We start from the raw sequence: 21,984 nt of genomic DNA, 5'->3' as shown, positions 1-21,984 counted from the left end.
CTGCTCACCCAATCTTGTAGCCACACCCTCTTACTTTGTGCAGCCATAAGAGGACATCTGTCAGCCTTCCTGGTGCTGGAGTCAAAGGACAAAAAAGAAAAGGAGTGGTCAGGACTGTCAGGGTGGGATCACAGATATGGAGATTCCAGTCTCCTTGTTCCTCCTCTCCTCTGCCCTTTCAAAGGGGACGTTCCCTGGCAGGGGACAGCCACCTCTAATGCTCACACAGCCTGGCTAAGAAGTATCATTCATACCGTTGATAATGAGATCGGTCCATTAATATTTATGAGTTGAGTCTTTAAAAAGTCCATTCAGGCTCTTGGTGATGATTGGAGAATGTCCATCACATGCCATGACATCAGTCATGGGTCTGGGTCTTTTTTTTTTTCCTTTTGGCCACAAACTATATGCCACTGTCTGGTTACACCTGTCTGGATAACCACAGACACGGGCCAGCTTAGACTCATGTGCTACAACTGTGTGGTTACAGTGTGCTACTGTCACAGAAATAGCAATTCTGCGATGGAGTTAAGTGTCAGTGCATATTGGATCCTGCCATGAGGTGGTAACAGAAAACCTATTTGTCTTTCTATTTGACAAGAAGGGGTAGGGTCCCTTTTGAATATATGTCCTAGCTCACTTGTAGGAAGTCACATCAACTGCTGTCAGGTAGGACAATCCTGGTAAGCCTAATGTGGCCTCCTTAGCATAGAGATGGAGGTCCATCCTTTGAGCCCATTGGGTTATGGCAGCAGGATTGAGAGGCCCAGTCCAGAGATGAATCCAGAGAGCAAAACTGGCCACCTGGGCTCTGCAGTTCTGCTCAGCTCCATTGTTCTCAATAGTATCTTCTGGATATTGATCCTTCCCGTGGTGAGATAGATGATGTCTCCATAGGTCATATAAACGTGTCATGGTATGATGGCAATGGCCTTGAGGTCCCACAGAGAGGTGTCTTTAATATTCCAGGCCATCATCACACTAGTATCTAACAGCCACAGTCCAACAATCCATGAAAACAGAAAATGCTGATCCCCAGGAGCATTGTCTAAGCAAGGGTAAAGGCTTTTAATTTGGGCCCTTGTACTGACTAACCAGTCATTCATCCGGACTTGTCCTCGAGATGGGATGCCTGATGCCACCCCGTGGACACCACTGTCTTTTAATTTGGGTAAAGCCTACATGAGCACACTCAGTGGCTGTCTGGAAGTGAGTCCCCTAGATAGCCAAACATGCTCCAGTCAGTGATCGGGGGGGAGGAACAGTTGGCCTCTAAAGCTGAGGTCACAAACTTTTATATAAAGAGGACCTACGGATAGGACTAGACTTGCTTTTCACTTGCGTATATCGTTTCCATTCAACGAGAGGAGACTTTTTGCCTTTTCAACCTGGTTGTTAGCCTCTGAATGGACCCAGACCAAGGGAGGAATGCCTGGGTGCATGACTACCTGGTGGAACTCTGTAAGGAACTACTTAGGTGCCCGCTAGCAGCTCAGTAGCTGTTCCTCAAAAGGACTTAGTGGGTAGGTGGCTACATTGGAGAGGCTGAGGGTGCATCTCAGAGTGCACCTGTACATGGTGGCTGCTCCCTTTGCTAGAGGCTCCAGTCATAGCTACCAGAGGTCCTTGGTGTGCAGGCCCCAGGGCTGTGATTGCTCAGACTGTGGAACTGCCTGCTACTAGGTTCTCAGCTAAATTTGGTAGATTTTCTTGTCGGGTTGTTCATAGGACTCAACAAAATGCTTACATGAGGCACATTTTGTCTCCAGTACTCAAATTATCCAATTACGTGCTGGGCTTCCTTTCTGTTAGCAGAGTATATTTTCCTTCATGGTTTTGGGGATCGACTTTTGTGCCTTACTTCCACTGTTTTCAAGAATCTGACTTGGGCTTTCTTTTTTTTTTTTTTTTAAATCTTATCAGGTTAGTGAGCCATGCATGGGGTCTTGTGTGAGTTAGTATTTGCTGCAAAACTACTACCATTTTTTTTTTCTTTTTGAGACCTATGAACTTGATGCCTTTGGGTTTAGTGGAACTAAATCTCTGGCTGTGTGTCTTTGCCAATCCACTGGTGGCATATAGCAGGGGGAAATATGGGTATGTTGTAGCAGCACAATGCATGTGTATCAGGGTCCCAGCTAAGTAAGGATTTTGATCTTCTGGTGTCAACAGGATCAAGAAAAAAGCATTAGCACTATTCGAGAAGGCATATTAGGTGCTATCTATTTGTGCATTTGATTCCGTTACAGTCACAATGGCTGGAACAGCTGGGGCTGTAGGAGTAGCCACTTAATTCAGTGGGCAGTAATCCACTGTAATCTTCTGGTCTCATTAGTTTTCTCGCTGGCTACACGGGCTATTGGATTGAGATATTGAATGTCTCAATACCTGCTGACATTAATCAGGCTGTGATTTCCTGGTCTCCTGAAGCTCTATATTGCTCTTGTTGTATAGACGGGAAGGCAGCCGAGTTGGCGGTCTGTTACGTCCTCTTCCTCCTATCATTTCTCAGCAAGTGGTATTTCTCAACTAGCAAACTCACCTTTGCACTTTATGAGCACGATGGTTAAACATGTAAAACATCCGCACCAGAGGTGCCTGGGTGGCTCCGTGGGTTAAGCATCTGTCTTCAGCTCAGTTCATGATCTTAGGGCCCTGGGTTCAAGCCCCGCATTGGGTTCCCTGCTCAGCGGGGAGCTTGCTTATCCCTCTGCCTCCCACCCCAGCTCTCTCTCTCCTCCACCTCTAAACAAACAAACAAACAAACAAACAAACAAATAAAAATCAATCTTCTTTGAGAAAACCATCCACCCCATTTACACATGTGGGAGTGCGTTATAGGGTTGTGAAAGACCTGCCAGATGGTTAAAGTTCCTTTCCTTCTCTATTTTTAACCATTTCCAAGTCTGTTCAATTAAGTGAATGGACCTTGTTCATTGAAAGAATCTGGTAAGCTAGTCATTTCAGCCCTTGTAGGCAAAGAAACCTCATCCTGTGCTCCAATAAAGGTGATTCTGCTTGGTGGTGGGCGGGGGGCGGGGGGGGGTGGAGAAACCTCACCACTATCCCAGTATCCCTTCATTGACGCTTAAGTTCTCTGTTCCCCCGGGGACAGGGAGGGCTTTGCCATATGCCACCTTCTTCTTAAAGGTCCTCAAATCAAGACGTGGAGTCAGACAGCAGACGAGGTGAAGGACTGCTCTGCCTTAAGGTAGCATCCTGACTGCTCAGCTCCTATAGTAGCAAGAGACTGGTATTCATGGAGGGACGTTCAGTTTCAACCAGGTAGCAAGCTTCCTGCCTGGGAGCCCCCATTGCTAGATGCATGGGCTGGATTTCTTCTGCTTGTTGATCCCTTCACTGAGAACCCCTGGATGGACAGTGTAGCTCATACCTTATGACAGGAGGAGCCCTGCTTTTATTACCAACCTTTTTGTTCCCCTTGGGTTGCAGAGACTTTGCTCATATAAGAAGGTCTCTTTCTGTCTTGGGCTTTTTTTTTTTTTTCTCCTAAATTATCACAGCCTCCTGCTCGGGCTGGTTGGCCCTAATGACCCACTTAGTGGAATTCTCCACATTTTGGGGGAGGAGGAGGCGTATCTTGAACATTTATCAATCTTCACTGTGTTCTCTGTTATTCTATCCATTATGTGGTGTCCAGGGTGTTTCACGGGGTGTTATTGGTCTCAAGGAAATCTCCCAGGTTAGCCATAGTGTGATTATTGGAATTGACATGTTGCAAGTGTTACATGATGCTGTCCCAACTGAATAGCCTCAATATTGGCTTGGAGCATGGAGTCAAATGTAGACAGCCTTATTGCTTTCTTTTGCCCCCGAGAACATAATTTTTTGTCCCTTCTCATCACACAGAGGCACCAGCTGTGCCTCTGACAGCTCCCCAGCCTCTTGACCAAAGAAGCCCTGGATTCCTCTTCTCTCGCTCGGACTACGATGTGCATCCCTCACCCTGTGTGAGGGCCTACTGCCCTCCAGGGATGGTGCTCGCTGAGGTTAACAAAGCACACTCGTGCTTCCCTCCCTGACGGGACTCGGATGCCTTCCTGGTTCCTGATCCCATAGGACAGCGGGCAAACAGTTATGACACCACTTTCATGGTTTGCTTCAACCCTTCTTGTTGCTCAGATTCTATCCATCGTCCCTAATGATTGTCATTAACAGGTGGCACATGGGTGGGCAATCATTTGGACAAGAGCGTTTACTAACAGCTTCCTCAAAACTTTGGAACTGTCCTTTGTTTTTGTTTTTGTTTTTGTTTTTGTTTTTTGTTGTTGTTGTTGTTTTGCCTTTTCTCATCCAAAAGCATAATTGCCTTTATTGCTCACTCGGCCAGTTTGTCACATAAGAACTTCAGCCTTGTAGAACAGGGGTTGGCAAATCTCGGCCCACAGGCTAAATTCTGCTCACCGCCTTTTTAAGTTCGGCCCCCAAGCTAAGAATGGTCTTCCCCATTTTAAAGGTTGAAAAAAAATCAGAAAGAGGAGTACTATTTTATGACACATGAAAATGGCGTGAAACACCAACCTCAGCGTGCATGGACACATCTTGGAACACAGCCGTGCCCGTTGGTTGACACGGCGTCTGTGGCAGCTTTAGTGCTGAATGGCAACAACAACAAAAACAAGAACAATAACAAACTTGAAGAACTAAAAAAATAAAAATAAAAAAAAAGGCTGCAGGTTAGCTTGCCATTGCTCCAGCGGGGCCAGTCATGGAGAAGGAGCCTAGTTGTGTTGGAACAGGACAGGTTGTGCTCCCAGGGTAGCAAACAGCAGGGACCTCAGCTTGGGAGGGTGGGTTCCACAGGCCTGGACCGTTCTTAACGATGCTTATTCTGCCGTTTAGCTCCCTTGTGTGTACAAACATCTTTTTCTTCCCCCTTAGGTAGGTAGTAAAATGCATGCATCTTGGATGTAGTTACATAATGAACCTTGCTCTCTTTCTGTATTTTCCGTCTTATGAAAATGATAATCAAAATTGTATCTATATTTCCATTTGAAAACCGTGTTTGGAGACGGTGTCAAAGCCAGACGTTAGCCCTCTCAGGGTGTTAGAAGTTGTTTGGAAGAAAGACTTCAAGGCTCCTTTGAATCCCGGGAGGCCCAGCACTTTGATCGTACCTCCTGGGCTCAGCCTACACTTTGCTGATGCGGCTCGCTCGCACCATGCCCGCTTCACCTCCACCTGCGCGCGTGGGCCGCCCCTTCAGGACTCAGAGCTGGGTCACCACCTCTCTGGGGCTCTCCGGGCTCTCACCCCGCTCAGGTGGGCTCACCTGTCCATTGTTTCTCTAGCATTCTGCACACTTTTGCTCACTTTTGCTACAGCACCTCCCCCCCTTCGCTGGAACGATCTGCGTGGGCATCTGCAGGGTTTGTGCCCAGAGAAATCAGCATCTCTTCCAGCAGAGACCAGGCACTTGGGGTGCTTGTTGGGCTGCGTGAAACCCCACATTCTTGGTCCCCAGAGCAGCTCTCGGGAGGGTCAGCGCATGGTGTATATCTACTGAGTGAACGAATGACGATTTCCCTGCCCAGGCTTGTAGGTACATACATTTTTTTTTTCCTGTGGGTTTTTTAAAATGAATGTTTTGATGGGTTTTCAATCTATAAAAATTTGGTCCAAGAAGGAACAAACTTAGATATAGTCAGTAACATATTAAACTTAGAATCCTTATAAATATAACTTCAAATGTATAAATACATCTGTTGATAAGTAGCATTCTATACAGCCAGGAAGTGATGACAGTGTGATATGAGGATAGAGTTCTTTATTTACACATGAAATGTATATCTTATGAGAAATTAGGCATTTTAAAGGTTTATAAACTTATGATGGATGTTGCAGATTTTTTGCTTCCCTTTTTTCCCTTTTATTAAAATGAATTTTTTTTTCTTTTGCAATACTTTGTGTGTGTGCGTGCATGGGATAAAAGAGAAGGATTTTATTGTATTTTTTAATTTAATTTTTAAAAAATTTTATTTATTTATTTGAGAGAGAGAGAGAGACAGAGAGACAGAGATAGCCACAGAGAGCAGGAGCAGGGAGGGCAGAGGGAGAAGCAGACTCCCCTCTAGGCAGGGAGTGCACGCAGGGCCCCATCCCAGCACCGTGGGATCATGACCCCAGCGGAAGACAGATGCTTAACCTGCTGAGCCACCCAGGCGCCCCTAAGGAGAAGAATTTTAAAATAAAAAAAATGAGCTTGAGTGGCCTCGTGGGAAATACTTTGGGAGAAGCACAGAGGAGTTGCTGAGAGAAGACTTGTGTCTGAGACGTGGTGTAGCCGCTGGTAGCTGACCAATATAGAAGAGACCCCCGGTTACTCCGGACTCAGTTTCTCCAGCTGGGAGGTAGGGCAGGGACTACTCGTAACAATAATATTTCATAAGCTATTTTTCATGCATAAGCAGAGATGACACGTGTACGACAGCTTATCAGTTATAGTAATGGAATTATAGCCAATTCCGCTCTTACGCTTGTTTTGAAAAATGCAGACTTTTTCCAATGCAGTTGCAACATTTGGATCCAATCTGAGCAAAATGCAATTTCAAATTGGCTTAGGAACGGTTTCACCCGCAGGACACGCAGCGCGACTGGCCGGCACCGTCGCGGCGTAGGACACGCGGGACACGCACCTCGGATGCTCCCGGCCGCTTCCAGGTGACAGCCCGTCGTGAGCCCCGCAGTCCCCACCTGCGTGGGCCCTGTCACACCTGGGGCTCCGGAGACCCGCCTCCCCGAGCAAACGCCAGGAGCCTGTTGTGGCACCGACGTATCTTGAACCATCGGGTGTTGCGCTGCCATTTTCATGGAGATTTCCCTCTTAAAAATGTGTCACCGACGAAGCGTTGGACCCTCGTCCTACTGCCCAGCTTGCTCTGCAACCGCGGGGTTCTCCTGTGCGGTTTTGCCTATTTCAGGAGCACTTGGGTTGTGTCAGAGCCCAACGGACTGCATTTGGAACACTACGCAGTGACACACGACCAGACGGGCCACCTGCTTCCCTGAGGTCGCCGTTAGCTCCCACGTGGCCTGCATGATACCGAAGTCGCCCGTGGTTGTATGATTAATGAATAGGGGGTGGAGGCTAAGCGGGAGGGTTCTGGGGAAAATGCACGGCCCCAGGGCCGAGTCTTCGGGCTCTCCCTGCCTCCACGACCTACTGCCTTTGTCACACGCATCCCGTGGCGCGTCGCAGCTCCACTCCTGGCTTCCACTCATTCTCCATATTTAGATTTTTCTTTTACTGTGACTTTTTCACTTTATGTATCCCCCTCCCAGTGTGTGTGTGTGTGTGTGTGTGTGTGTGTGTGTGGAGTTGCTGGGACAAAGTCCTTGGGAATCAGCAGAGAGATCCCAGTGACTTAGTGGCCTTACGCAGGTATCTCCTCCTCTGTTAACAGGGTATCAGGGTGGCTCAGTGGTTTAGTGCCACCTGCAGCCCAGGGCCTGATCCCAGATGCCGGGATCGAGTCCCACGTCGGGCTCCCTGCATGGAGCCTGCTTTTCCCTCTGCTTGTGTCTCTGCCTCTCTCTCTCTTGTGTGTCTCATGAACAGATAGATGAAATCTTTAAAAAAAATTAAAAAAAAATAAAAGGCAGTAACGACATGGCCAATGGAGGTGCTCAGGGGCACCATCATGGATAATCAAGCCCTCTCGGCCTTATCGGCCCTGCTTGAGCGCCCAGCCACATCTTTACGTCCCCCCAGGTGCCCTCCTCTGTGATTTCAGTGTTCACGCTTCACACTGACTTTTTTTTTTTTAAGATTTTATTTATTTATTTGTGAGAGAGAGAGAAAGAGAGAGAAGAGGAGCATGTACAGAGGGAGAGGGAGAGTCCCCGCTGAGCAGGGAGCCCCACGTGGGGCTCGATCCCAGGATCCCGAGATCATGACCTGAGCTGAAGGCAGACGCCCAGCCGACTGAGCCGCCCAGGCGCCCTCCCCCCAACCCCACACACTAATTTTTAATGCCGTTTCTTGCTTTTCCATCCCTCCTGCAGTTAATTGTGAATGAGTCTGCGTTTGCTGAAACTCGCACCTGTGGCATTGACTCCACCACATTCACGAAGCATCACGACATACTGGGTGCCCTGGACTTGGGGACGGATCAAACCGCTCCCTCCCTGGATGCTGTGTCTGGGGAGGGAGGCAGGAGGGCCTGTGGTTGCAGCGTAGTGTGTACATGATCCCCGCGGAGTGTGCATGGAGAGAGCGCTGACACGCACAGCGGAGGGCGACATCTGAAGGACGGTGGGGACGGTGGGTCGCTATGTCTTCCTAGAGGCCGCGGTTCTGGGGCTTCATTTAGAGGCTTGAGGAAGGTTTTGCCAGAACCTAAAAGCAGGGAAATCACTTTGCTTTTTCAGGTCCAAGAAGTTTATCTCATAAGACAGATCATTCCGCCTCTGAAATGCTCTACTCCATAGAAATCCTTCCTTTAAAAAAAAAAAAATTATTTGTTCATGAGAGACCCAGAGAGAGGCAGAGACACAGGCAGAGGGAGAAGCAGGCCCCCTGCAGGGAGCCCGATGTGGGATTCGATCTCCGGACCCCAGGGTCACACCCTGAGCCAAAGGCAGATGCTTAATCACTGAGCCACCCAGTGGCCCCGAAATTTCTTCCCTTTAAGGAGCCCCAATCCCACTCTTGTCTTGTAGTGTGTGGGGGCGTCACACAGGACCCTCCAGCTCGTGGGGGCAGAGGTAAAGGTCACGGCGGGCGTATCTGCAGAGCTCCCCATCCTTCACAGCGTCATCTGCTCCTTCTGCTCTCTCCTCACTGTGCCCTCACGCCTCTCGTCTGGCTCAGCTTTGTCAAAGGCCCAGTCACATTACCCCCCCGAGAATGGAGGATGATACCCTCGTGTGCTCTGTGGCCGGGAGCCCCTGGATGCCCCAGCCCTTGCCTGGCCCCATTGCATCTAACCTGAAATGACTTGGGTTTTTTGGCTTTTTTTTTTTTTTTTTCTGATGGGAGAGTGGATAGTTCTCGTACATTGTTATGCCATCACCCAGACCACGGTGCATTAGTCATTATGATAAGTAACCAGCTACCCTGGTCTATCCTAAGATCCCAGATTCACTAAATCAGATGACACAGCGATTTCTCTGTTGTTAGATTTGTATTTACCTCTATCTATTTCATCCCCACCCCCCACCCCCCATCAACCCACATGTGAGGAGCTTTGTGAGCACTGATGGAGCCCACCGGCGTATGGGGGCTACCCCCTAGCTTGGGTTTTCCACAATGAGATAGTGGCAAATCGGGGGTCGGACTGGGAAGGAAAATGGCATCAGGAGGCTTGCCACTTGAGGTGGTCATCAGAATTTGACTCCGTCCGTGGACACTGGGGAGTTAGGACTACCTGACCAGCCTCGGACTTCCTGATTCCTCTCCCATTTATCCCAATACTTTCTGTTTTACACAGAACGATGTCATGGGAGGCTTGGTCAAACGTTCCTGGAATCCAGCTGTGTTATGCTGATGAAATCCTCTTGATCCATTTGTTCTGGTACAAAGAGGAGAGGATTAATTTTGGCTTCACTTGTTTTTAGTACAAGCATGTTGGTTCCTACCGATCATTGTAACCTCGTGCGAGGTTATGGCCAACCGTCCATTTAGCAATCAGTCATCTCTTTAGTATCATCCATATAATACGCTGTACTAGCGTGTTGCCAGGACTGGAACCTGTATTGCTCGATGTAGTTGCCAGAATTTTCTTTTCTCATTTTAGACGATTCAGGGATTGCTAATTTCCAGGCTGATTACATCCTTTTGTTTCATTTGATTCACAGAGACTCAACTGAGATTTTTTAAAGAAGATCTTATAAGGAAAAAAAAAAATCTCAAAAATCTAAAAACAAAACAAAACAAAACAAAAAACCCAAACCACTGTATTTTGAAATGCTTCATAATGTAGAGGAATCGCCCTCCATACCATTAACCAGTAATGACACCGAATATCAGAATAGGTCCTGGTTCATGATCTTGCGTTCTTGGACGACGCTACTGCCCTTTGCTTCACCCCTTGCTCTGTTTTCCTGCCGCCTCTGATTTTCAGTTCTGAGAGCTTGTTCTACGGTCGACCCCGCCCCCCCCGTCTTGTGCCTTCCGTCCACCGACCGTAGAACCCCGAACCCCGAGAGAATGTCACGCACTTTCTCCGCAGCTGGTGGAAGCCTCCGTGTAGGTCCTGCCCGTGGAAGTACCCTTGTCTCACTCCCGAGTCTAACCTAGTCCTGATTTTATGAGCCTGTACGTAGAAGCATTTGACTGTAAATTAAAGACTAGCATGGAAGGTTAGGGGAGTCGTTTGTGAAGCTGCATCTTGCAATGGTAGGCAAATATTTGTTTCAGTAAAAAAAAAGCTGAGTGAGCCAAAAAAGAAGGTGATAGCCCCTTTAAAGTAAATCCATCTTTACGAGGTAATAGCCGTACGATCTGAGACATTGCTGACCGCCGAATATACTTTCAGGACGTGTTAGTTAGTACATGTTTGTGGAATGAACCAGTAAGCTAGATTTCCATTTTTTTGGGATGTTTGTATATGCGTGTGCGTGTGTGTATACATTTGTGTATACACAGACTCTGCATCTTAAAATCCTTCCGGGGGGGGGGGGGGCGTGCTTGCCATAATTCTCTTTTCTTCTTCTAAAGTTCACCGGAATGTTAAGCCACACAAGAGGGATTTGATTATCTTATGAGAGCATGGAATTTAAAGAAAATTGGGCAAATAGGATCACTATACATCCAGCTGTTCAATTGATTTCATGTTCATCTCAGAATGTAATTGAATTTGAAGCTCCAGAAGAAGTAAATGGAGACTAACAATAACCGAGCACGTTACTTTTGTTCCTAATACCATGATTGAAATGCGCTCTACATCAAGATAGATAGAAACGTGGCAATACCAGTTATTTATGTAAAGCCCCTTTGTGTAAAGACCTCAATTCACCATACACACGGTGCACGTGATCCTACGGTGACCAAATAAATAACTTGCTTCGCTGGAGGAGGTGCCACGTCGGAGGTGAAATGATCTGATCAACCTGAGTCGCTTGGAAGGCAGCGGGCCCCGATCCAGAGGATTTACGTCCCAATTACCCTTTGTCAGTGGTACGTCCAGAGTGGAAGAGAGTGTGGCTTTGGCAGGCGGGTCTTTAAGATCTCAAAGGAAAGCATTTTCCTCCTGTTGGAGATCCAGTCTTTCTTCCTACAGGAAACCTGGAAAGGTTACCAGGGCTTTTATGCACATTTCGGAGAATTTGCAAGCTGCCTTGGAAGAAAGGCCACTGTACTCACCTTCCACCCTGTGAGCAAGAGTAGAATGAAGATGTTGCCTGTTTTCTTTCTATGTTTCTGTTTGGGGATCTTCAAAGCTCTCTTCTGCTGCCTTTGCCACATCCTAATCCCTTTGCATCTCTACAGGTCAAGTCATAAATCCTTCCCGTTTCAATAATGAAGGATCCCTGAGTGAAGGGATCTCATGGCAAATGTATATAATAAATGTGAAATTACAGCTTAGCTGGTGCTGTATATTCTATATGATAACATTATGTGGAACACTATTGTATATTTTGTGTTTTTATGTTGTATATTATTCATAATGTAAGTAATATTTCTTATCCCTAGCTTTTATTTAGCCAAGTCTCTTATTTAAATAATGGGAACAAAAAAAAAAAATAAAATAAATAAATAAATAATGGGAACACAGCTGCATTAGCGAGACCTCACACTCTCAGCTCATTTTAATACAGCTCAGTCAGCGGCTACCAGTGAGCTCTGATGATATCAAGGCTTCGTCTGGCCTGCGTGCTGAAGATAAACAGATGAGAAGACATACTCCTGCCCTCAAGAAACTGTCAGCCTTATGATCGTCCTGTTGCTTGGACACCTCTAGACCTCTTTACAGTATGGCTTTTGGTACATAATCAGAACCTCATACCCCAGTTTGGGTGCCCATTATCTGCTCCCATGGGACCTTGCACCAACCTCTTTCACTATGCTTGTAGTTACTAAGACAATTGGTTTAGCATCTGTGCCTACCATTGGAAGATCAAACACTCCTATGTGACACTTCTCTGGACCTACAGCCGTGTCTTAGGGTCTCCAGAGAAGCAGAAGCAATAGGGTACATATAGATACACAGGAGAAGACTGACTATGGGAAATTGGCTCACACAGTAATGGAGGCTCCTGGGTCTCGTGGTCTGTCATCTCCAAGCTGGAGAACCAGGAAAGCCAGTGGTATATTTAATTCAGTCTGAATCTGAAGGCCTGGAAATCCAGGGCTGGTGGTGTAGGTCCCAGTCTGAGTCCAAAGGCACGAGAACCAGGGGCTCCAATGTCCCAGGCCAGGAGAACATGATGTTCCAGCCCAAGCAGAGAGAGCAAAGTAGCCTTTCCTCTGCCTTTTTGTTCTATTCAGGCCCTGAAGGGATTGGATAATGCCCATCCTGGGGGTGGAGGGGAGCCCTGTGCCTACTGTACTCAAATGCAAATCCCTTCCAGAAACAGTCTCACAAACACACCTAGAAATAATGTTTTACCAGCATCCCAGCATCCCTTAGCCCAGTCAGCTTGACAGTAAAAGTAACCATCCCAAGCCCCTGTTCTAGTGCCTGAAAATATTTGGTGGTCGATATATTTGTGCTGACTTGAGCAAAATTGCAGCTCTTTCTGTTTGAAAAAGATGACCTTGGAGCTTACTACTAGAAATATTTTGCCACCAAGTCCTTCTGCCCTCCATCTAGCCTGGCTCATTGCCTTTAAGAGAGAGATTGTTTACCTTTGTGACTAATGGTGACTCAGCCACAGCAGTCTCCAAATAGGAGGGCTATCGGTGCCACATCGGGCAAGTACCTGACATTACGTCTACCTGACATTACGTCTCCTTATGAGAAGGCCTTTTTCAACTCATGCAGAAATAAAAACAGTGGAATTCCATTATAGAATATTCTTTTTCATTTCCTTCACCGCTTGCCCTCTCCTTCCAGCCTTGATGGAGAAGCACCTTGAGTCGAGGAAGATCAAATGTGCTGTACGTGCCCGGGGCACCATGTGACAGGGAGCACTGCGTGTATTTACCCATCTGAAATGCTGCTTGAGCTCCGTCGGAGGGCTAAAGCTAAGTTTTAAGTGAATAAGAAGAAATACGTTCTTAACCACCAGATCAGGGTGACCTCTAAATTAGCCATATTACAGGTTATTACCTTCCTACTGTGTTGGAGGCTTAGGGTATAATTAGCTCATGCATTTTGCACAACAGCAAGTGAAGGCTGAGCTGTGTCTTTGAGCTCCAGGAAGCCACTGTGTTCCCTTACTTTTGTTTGACTGGCTGAAAATTTAGTACTGATGAGATGAGGGCGTAAGGACATGAAAAGGGGGGGGGGGAGGATATCACTTTATTTTCTCCATTAATTGTTCAGATGGAACAGGATGCTCTAGAGTTGGCTTCACTGTTCACCATCTCTACTTAAAGAAGACTGAAGCTCTCCTTTCTTTCTTTCTTTTCTTTTTTTTCTTTTCTTTTTTCTTTTCCTTCCTTCCTTCCTTGCTTCCCTCCTTTTCTTTCTTTCTTTCTTTTCTTTCTTTCTTTCTTTCTTTCTTTCTTTCTTTCTTTCTTTCTTTCTTTCTTTCTTTCTTTCTTCTTTCTTTCTTTCTTTCTTTCTTTTCTTTCTTTCTTTCTTTCTTCTTTCTTTTTTTCTCTTTCTTTCTTTCTTTCTTTCTTTCTTTCTTTCTTTCTTTCTCTCTCTCTCTTTTCTTGAGAGAGAGAGAGAGAGCATGACAGAGAGAGCGCGGGCAGGCACTTGCAGGGGGTGAGGGGCAGAAGGAGATGGAAAGAGAGAATCCCAAGCAGATTCCCGATGGGGGGCTCGATCTCACGACCCTGAGATCATGACCTGAGCTGAAACCAAGAGTCAGATGCTCAACCCACTGAGCCACTCAGGTGCCTCAGCCAAGAGTCAGATGCTCAACTGACTGAGCCACTCAGGCGCCCCAGGAAGACTGAAGCTTGTAACTTCACAGGCTTAAAAGTGAACCTAATGAAAGATCTACATTAGCACACACATCGATGAGGATGTACCGTGCTTGCTTTTTGCCTTGCCGTGTGGGGAGATGAGAGCCTAAGACGTGACCTCTGCCCTCAGCGAATCTCGGGGATCAGCAGTCCTGTCTCACTTTCCCTCTTACGTTTCAGCAACTTGGGTGGGATTCCTGTACCTGTGGAAGAACACAGGCTGAGAGGGGCTTCCTCTAGGTTAACTCCGAGCTTCTACTACTCACAAATGGCTGTAAGAGGCAGCGTGTCCTACTTACTCCCAGATGGAGGTGCTCACTACCATTTACACCAAATCTTGGATCAACCTTATTTTTTGACAAGTGTCTTGAGACACAGTGGACAGTGTTAGGGCAACTCACCCACAGGGAATTTACTCATTGTGTCCTTACCGACCTGGCCTGCTTCCTGGGGGGGACTGTAGGAAGAGGGGGCTGCTTACCATGAGTTCCTCTGTGTAGTTGAGGCAGACATCTTGGGTCTGGAGCCTTTGGGTGGTTCCTTGATGGAAGTCAGGGCTTTGTACACTCAGGCTGAAGAAGGAACTTCCTGCTGTTTGCTGGGTCACTTACCCCATCTGCTTTTCTACTTCCAAAACTTCCTCTCTGATGCCTTCTGTTCTTTTTCACCTTTAAATAATACCTTTAGAGGATTTGGTGGGGGGGTGGGGGGTTGAGGGAGATTAGAGCCGATTTCACAAATTCAAGCTACCAGTAGAGTAAGCCTGTCTAGGGAGGGAGTAGATTGGGGGGGAGGAGTGTAAGAGAGAGAAGAGAAGGGGAGAGAAAGTGTGTTTAGAAAACCCTGCCGCCTAGTTCTACTTTTGAAACTAATTTAAATGTGTTGGGTTGATTCCACATTCCAAGGATACAATTTTCCTGTGCTATGGAAATCACACCTACTGGTTATCATGATGAGGCCTGATGAGACTGGCTGTCAAGGAGGAATTGTCCGGGCACCACAGGCACTTGGGATGGTTCTCTGCCCTTCCCCCCGCCCAAGCCCTCCCCCTTCATGGCCCCCGGCACTCCCACTGCTCTGTTTCTCTCTTCTCACCTTCTTACCTCCCCTCCCTCGGGTACTGCCTCACCCTTCAAATGCTCTCATTGGTAAAGATGCAATCAGCTATGTAGGGTCATCTGACCTGGAGAATACTCTTGACATTTTATCTTTGTGTGGCCACCCCACATTCAGGGTATCTCCAGGGCCCAGCTTGTATTTTATTACCTACTTTTGGCTACTCCCCTCTGGTTTCAGCAGTTTCAACAAAGCTAGAGAGAACACGCAGGTCAAGTGACTTTGCTGCCCAGAATGAGGATCAACTCAGTTATTTAGTAAATATCTACTATGTGCAGAAAGGTGCTAGATATGCAAGGAGATAAGGGGCCAAATCACCCTTGAGAAGGTCCCTGGGGTTGGCAGAGGGGGGCGGATCACCAACCGTGTGGTAGTGTGTGGGGCAAGAAGTCCACTTGTTCACCTCACTTCCTGGCAGGATGGGGGGAATGGTCATTTCTCGCTGGGGTGCGGGCAGGAAGGCCTCAGGGAGCTTACTGCTGGGGTGGGAAGTGAAGAAGGCATTCTAGACAATGAAGAAAAAAGACATCAATGAAACATCCACTTGGAGGAGACTGCTGAATTCAGAAGACTATGGCTTGAGCATTATCTTCAGATTGGGAATTTAGGGGCTCATTATAAAGAGCACTGAGTGTTGACAGCAATAGCAGAGGGGACCTCCTTCTGGTCTGTTTTCTGTGGATCCAGGGCTTATGCACACAGTAGACATCACACGTGTTTGTGAATGAATGAATGAACCAATGAATGAAAAGGAACCAACAGATGATGGATGAATGGATGGATGGGTAAGCTACATTTGAAAAAACAAAACAAAACCTGTTTAATTCTGGCTCTTTTGGATTCGGTTGGTAGTTTTGAAAGTAGAATGCTTACTCCTTAGTGCTGACTGAGATGAACAATTCATTTTATAAAAGCTTCTACCAAGTGAGACTTTTAATTACTGACAAGCCGACCTGGCTCTGAGTTGGAAATGTAGCTGGAGAAAGGCTTTCAAGCTCTGTTATTAACTCCTCAGGGCATCTGGCTGTTAACCTTCCTGAATATTTCAGCAGTTCAGTGCCAGGGATTATCATGAGGGCCTTGGTGGAGACGGTGTTCCCCAGGCTCAGGGGCCTCTGGTCACGTTCCTGCGAGATCATCTCCTAGATTGCTGCTTCCTGACCAGGGACGATGTGTGACACCACCCCCCGGGCCCTGCCAGGAGTCCTCATTTCATGGCCCTTTGCCGGGCTGATGGCTTGACTGGCTTCCCAGCTCCCCCCTTGAGGATTCAGCACCCCGGTGTTGCCCTGGCATCTGGCAGAGGTTCAGGGGAAATTGCTCAGATGTGGGATGTGAATCAAATGTGCAGGAGGGGAAAGGGGATGGGATTATATGGTGAATACATAGAGCATCTTTGCGGCTCTGTGATTCCACATGCTTGCACTCTCTCTGACAGCCGAGTAGCTGTCCGTGGGTGTGATCTGAATGCTAGTGTTTCTTCGAATGACCAAACGTTGCCTAGCTGTATAGAAGTGTGAGTTCAATATATACTCACATAGTTCCTATTCTTGATGTTTCTGGCTGGAGCCTGTTTTATCACTTAAAGAAAGCTAGAGGGAAGAAGTAGAAAGGTGTGTGTGTGTGTGTGTGTGTGTGTGTGCTGCAAAACCATGTTGATTTAATCTCCAGAAGATAGGACACAGGAAGCTATTTTTCCCCCGATGTTTGTAAGTTTTAACAAGATCGAAGTGTTTTAAAATTTGCCTTTGATGATTATACTACATCGCTCATTTTGCTATGCTGGTGTTGGTTTTCTATTAGATTTCGGAGCTTGTTGGCCTATAAAGCATGGGAAGTTAAAAACATTGTGAATATAGCACTTTGGTCAGTAGGAAATGGGGTCAGGTTATTTTTATAGATTTGTTTGCAATCTGGAAAATTTCTCTGAAAATGTGGCTCATAAGAATTTTTTAAAAATTTGTGAAGCCGATACTACTTTTAGTAGCTGAATTACAAAATATATTAAATGCTGACTTTCTGAATCAGCTTTAAGAGCTCATCAATATTTTTAAGGCCCTTGTAAATAACAAAGGTGTTCTTTTTCCTCAGTAAAAACCAAGGAATATTCTTTGCTGGAAATTGTTGGGTACAAATAGTAAAATATAGCTTTACATACGTAAAAAGGCTTTCAGACAGGGAACTCATCTAAGCATTCGATTGCATATTTTGTTATAAAATAGAGACTCATACTGTTGCTTTTCCCTTTGTTTTAAAAGTGTCTAAATCATCAGGGAAGATTCTTTAATAAAGAGCCAACTTATGTGTTTTATTAAAATTCTCATCAGTTCTGTAGAGACAAGTCAGGAAAATTGGAGAATTTGGTTCGGATGCCAGTTGCAGTAGTTTGGAAGCAATGACTTTGTATAGACCAGTCATAGATAATGTTAAAAAAAAATTGTAGGTTCGGATTTGAATTTTGTCAAAAATTCCAGAGTGTGAATGGCCAGCTGCCATTTTCTGGGGTTCTTGGAACATTTAGATGTTCCTTCTGTCCATTGCCATGACCTCGTATTAGGGGCCTCGCTTCTTAGCTTCTGCAGAAACCACTCCCTACCCCCGCCCCAGTGATGTTCCCACTGCCCCTGTGTCCTCTGCCTGGTCCCGTGATACTGTTTCTGACTACTTAGGGCAAAATACTATGATAAACATACCCCACTTATCCCCAGCTTCCCTTGGAAAAGAATCTACCAACAACAATAAAGTGTCAATGTTTGGGCACCTTGGGGGCATGGGGGCTACATATAGATTTGCTTGAGCAGCAGGAATATGAGTGGTTCCTCTTTCAGCTGCGTTGTACATGGTGCTTGAGGTCTACACCCAAACCCTAATGGGCTGGTTGGCACTGTCAACACTGTGGCCTTCAACAAACAGTTCAATGAGCTGTTTCCATCAGGAGCTAAGCTAGCAATGATTTAATATTAAAATACAAAAAAAATGACAGGGACTGAAAACCACACAAGCTCAGAAGGCTCAGTCTCTCTCCTGGTGGTTCCTCCACCTGGTGAATCGCCTCTTCTTTCCACCTACTTAAATTCTGTCCATTTTTCTCGAGTTAAATCTGCTTTGAGAGAACTTAATCTCGGTGATTCTCATTCATTTTATCCACCCTTTTCCATCTTTGAGAACTTAAAAGAAAATGTAGAGAATAATATATTTTGCCAATTCTTTAGAAATGTGGCATACCTCCCCTAACTGTGTGGGAAGATCCTGACAGACAGTTATCTACTTAATCTTTGCCTTATTCCTCTTATCTCCTGTTCTAGCTCTCAGACATACAGCTAGTCCCGGCACATGATCAAATCAATGACTGTTAGTGTTTTAGACAGATTGGGAAAGTTTGAAAATCGGATTTTATAATTGCTAGGTGCTTTCATTTGTGACACTTGTAAATGAACGTCCTTGTGTGGCTCTCTGTGTCTTAGAACTTGAGGAATGCTGAGTTTGCGTGGAAGGGGCACCCATCTCTGATGGGTGCATAGACAAACACGTTCGAAGTCCAAATGGAATTTTCAATAATTTTAAATCTTAACTCAGTCTCTTGAAAATGGCAAAAAAGTGCTTGATTCATAAATAAAAGACAGAAGATTAAAATCTTTTCTTGCCTGTTGCCACAACCCCCTCAGCATGGCCAGCCAGATGCCTTCGTCTCTCTCTTCCTCTCCCAAAACTCCTGAAAACCTGCTCAGACTCAGCCCAAAGCAAGCTTTCTATTTCTTGGCCTTTCCATCTGTTTTCCTCGAGAGATGTTTTGCCTTTCTTGTATAATTCAAGGCAGCTCGATTTGAAAAGACTCAAGAATGGAGCTGCAGGGACGGAAGGCTCTCCGTTGAGTGCGTGTAGCATGCTGGATGTCGAGCGTGACCAAGGGGGGAATGATGGGGGACATGGGAGCAAAGAGGCTGTGGAAACTCATTTTAATTTTCCCTGTCATGCTTATTTTCCTGCATTAACTACCCTCCTAGTAAAGTGATTGGTACTTGTAAATATTCAGTGAATGACCAGAGAGATATGATGTTTTATAAATGAACTTCTCTTTGAAGTGCTTGAACTCAAAATGAAATCGGGAGTTGTTTTGGACACTGTACCATTTCAGATTTCACAAAATAGAAACATTACTGAAACTTCCCCACCACCCCCACCCTCATCTTCTCCTAGCTTCAAAAGGAATGTCTTTGGGTAGAATCTAGTCATGAAGAATTAATATCTAAATGAAAAAAAAAGGGGGCAAATGTTATAAATGATTAAAAAGAGATCTTTAAAAGGAAGACCCATTTTAAAATTCTCTCTTCTCTCCTTTATCCGTGTCAGAATAGCGTATCATCTTCATTCAGAATCAGCAAAGTGTTTATTGAGTGCCTACTAGGTCCCAGGCTCTGTGCGCTTCAACTGGGTGTGAATGTGACACAACGCAGACTCCCTGTCCTCTTCGAGCTTGTAGATTCAAAGTGTGTGTGTATGTTTTGAGTGGTAGGGAAGGATATAGCAATAATGACAAAAACACTTACGTGAATACTCATGGTGACAAGTACTGGGAATGAAAAGTGTATGTACTCACGTGGGAAGCAAAAGGCATCTCTGAAGAGAATAAGGGTCCAGTGAGCAGGACCAGGAAGGGAACATCCAGCAAGTTGGAGGCCGTGTTGCCCTGTGGCTGGAGGCTTGTACCTCGTGCAGGAGAGTGGGGGTGAGGCCCTGAGGGCCCTGAGGGACAGGCAGGGCTCAGGTCACATTGGGCCCTGGGCCCAATTAAGAATTTCTTGCGTACTGTTGCTGGGAATGTAAATTGGTGCAGCGGCTGGGGAAAACAGTATGGAGATTCCTTAAAAAATTAAAAATAGAATGAACATATGATCCAGCAATCACACCTCTGGGTATGTATCCAAAGGAAATGAAATCAGGATCTTGGAGAGCTATCTGCACTGCCATGTGCGTTGCAGCAATATTCACAATAGCCAAGATATGGAAACAACCCAAGGGTCCATCAGCTGTAGTTGTATGTATGCACACAATCTCTCTCTCACACACACAGTGGAGTATTATTCAGCCATAAAAAATGAAGAAAAAGGCCACTCATTTTGTAGAAGGTGGAGATGCTGGCAACAGGGAAGACCAGATCAATAGGCTTATTAGAAGGATGAACTAAGGTATGTACCATGATTATGATTGTAATCTGATCAGTTAATAAATGACTGCTTTCAAATGGAAAAGAAGTAAAAATTAAAAAAAATAAAATAAAATTCTGTCATTTGTGAAGACCTAGATGAGCCTGGAGGACATTATGTCAAGTGAAATAAGCCAGACACATAAAAAAAAAAAAATCATACTGCATGATATCACAACTTATACACGAAATCTAAAAAAAGTCAAACTCTTAGAAGCAGAGAATAGAATCGTGATTTCCAGGGGATGGAAGGTGCAGGAAACGGGGAGATGTTGGTCTAAGTATACCCGTTTTCAGTTAGAAGGCACGTTCTGGAGATGTAAGGCATAATGCCTGTAGTTGATACTGAATTGGATATTGGAGATTGCTGGGAGAGGAGGTCTTAAATATTCTCACCACACACACGAGAAAGGCAGCCACGCAAGATGATGGGTGGGTTAATTAACTTGGTTGTGGTGATCATTTCGCTGTGCATACGTATATTAAATTATCACATTGTCCACCTTTAAAAAACTCACGTCGTGAAACCTAACTATATACAAGTCTTAATTGTTAATCAGATCTCAATAAAACTGGTCAGGGAGGGAAGGAAAATTAATAAAATAAGGGTAAAAAATAATATGGGAGAATAGAATTTTGGCTATAGTTAAAAAAAAAAAGAATTTCGGAGCTTATCTCAAAGGCGTGGAAAGCCTCAGGATATAAGCACCTTGCCCGACAGTCTGGGTAGTGGGATCTTGGCTCACAGGCCGGGAGGTGGAACACCTGGGTCCTGCCCTTAGTCCTGCCCCACCTATATGAAGGGGCTCTGCAGTACTCATTAGCACTTGGGTGGGCCTCTTCGTCTTACACTAATGCATACTCATTTATAAAGTTGGGGCAATAATAAGTGCCTGATACTGAAACACTACAGGGTGTAATTGTAAAATAACAGAAATCTATGAAACCAGGGTTTGCTTTACACTTACCGTTTGGTAGCCAGGGGGTGGAGTTCACACACGCTCGCTGGGCCTGCGTAAGGGCTATGGTGACGGGAGGCCCTCGGTGAGAACAAACACAGCCTCTCACTGAACAGGCAGAAGGGTGCAATGTTTTCTCACATGTTGTAAAGGGAAACAGCCCTTTTTATTTATGGGTGGTGCTTCCTGAAGAGAGAAGGCAAAATCAAATTTAGTTTATTTTTCCGCATCTAACGTCCGTTCCCTTAACGTAGCCTGTGTTGGCTAAACAAGTTCCGAGCAGGGGCAAATGTCTCCATTTGGGTAGATTTGGGCTGAAAATTGCTTGCTGTTTCAAAATCCATCTCCCAGACTTGTGAGGAGCGTTGGGGTGTGGTTGTTGGGACAATGAAGCCCAAGTCCTCTGAGAGGCAGAGGGGCCAAGCTGCGCTTCTCTGGCCGCTAAGGCTTCAGGCGACCCTTCCGAAGTTACCCTTTGCCAAGACATACGTCCAGGTACCTGCAGAAACTACATTTCAGAAGAATTCGAAATCTTAAATGCTGCGTGTGCGCTAGACAACTAATGGCTGGCCAGTGGCTGGTAGGATCCAAGGGTGACACACTCGTTCACGGGGAGTTGGTTCAGGAGGGAGTGGACCGTTGTCACTGCACCATGCCCGCTC

At 45.8% G+C, this 21,984-nt stretch overlaps 2 long non-coding RNA genes across 2 annotated transcripts; both read right to left on the bottom strand.

Moving 5' to 3' along the window:
• Nucleotides 1-7,816: 7,816 nt before the first annotated feature.
• On the bottom strand, nucleotides 7,817-15,037 carry LOC140605433 (uncharacterized). The gene is made up of 3 exons (XR_012008094.1): nucleotides 14,526-15,037; nucleotides 14,111-14,247; nucleotides 7,817-8,359 (listed from the first exon to the last, which is right to left on the bottom strand). It is a non-coding gene; the product is annotated as an uncharacterized lncRNA (long non-coding RNA).
• Nucleotides 15,038-15,125: 88 nt separating this feature from the next.
• Nucleotides 15,126-21,954, bottom strand: LOC140605432 (uncharacterized). The gene is made up of 3 exons (XR_012008093.1): nucleotides 21,822-21,954; nucleotides 21,332-21,508; nucleotides 15,126-15,665 (listed from the first exon to the last, which is right to left on the bottom strand). It is a non-coding gene; the product is annotated as an uncharacterized lncRNA (long non-coding RNA).
• Nucleotides 21,955-21,984: the final 30 nt, after the last annotated feature.

This window comes from Canis lupus, chromosome 15 (assembly GCF_048164855.1).
Source record: "Canis lupus baileyi chromosome 15, mCanLup2.hap1, whole genome shotgun sequence".
Taxonomy (NCBI): Eukaryota; Metazoa; Chordata; class Mammalia; order Carnivora; family Canidae; genus Canis; species Canis lupus.
Note: the sequence above shows the minus strand (reverse complement) of the source record. Positions and strands in the feature narration are given on the sequence as shown.